The sequence below is a fragment of the Chaetura pelagica genome, unplaced genomic scaffold (genome assembly GCF_000747805.2).
Source record: "Chaetura pelagica isolate M959 unplaced genomic scaffold, ChaPel_1.0 scaffold346, whole genome shotgun sequence".
NCBI classification, from domain to species: Eukaryota; Metazoa; Chordata; class Aves; order Apodiformes; family Apodidae; genus Chaetura; species Chaetura pelagica.
Window position 1 is genome coordinate 2,719,737 of NW_009953797.1, and position 693 is coordinate 2,720,429.

A 693-nucleotide genomic window follows, 5' to 3' on the forward strand; every position below is an offset into this window, starting at 1 on the left:
GATGGGGGTTTGCAGCTGAGAGGCTGGCAGCCCTGAGACTGCTGCTGTGGGCTCTCTCACCCCTGGTTCAGCTGGTGCTGTTGGCAGATCACTTGCCTTTGGCCTTGATGCTGGAAAAGACCTTGAGTTGCTACAGCCTGGATCCTGAGATAGTTCTGCTAAGAATGGCCACAGATCTCACCCTTTGCTCACAGGTTTGGCTTTAAGAACCCCTGCTCTAGAATGAGCTTCTCTTCCACCCAGGTGTAGCTTAAGAAATTGTGTCTTGTACAGCTGAGCCAAAAGGCCTCACAGAGCAACACTGCTCTGTGCCTGAGAGGTGGGAGCAAGTGGAGAAAAGAAATGCAATCAGCTGTTCTGTGCCCAACTAGAACCAAAGATATTTCAGGGGGAAAAAAAAGCATTTCCAGTATAAGGACAATAAACATGTTTCTTCCTGGTTGCTTCTCTGCTTACAGACAGTAAGAAATAATGGCAAGCTGGACTAATTGCATTATTGGATAGACATTTAGTCTTTTAAATCCAAATCAGTAATGACCTGTTTGAAGATGTGCTGAGGTAAGAGGCCTTCTGGAAGGATGTTACTTCTTGTTGAAGATGGAATAAGAAAACCCATGCAGTTCTGCTTAGGAAGAGCAATGTGTGGTGAGGTTGGGATAAAGCAGGATCTCAGAATAGAGGAGACTCAGGAAT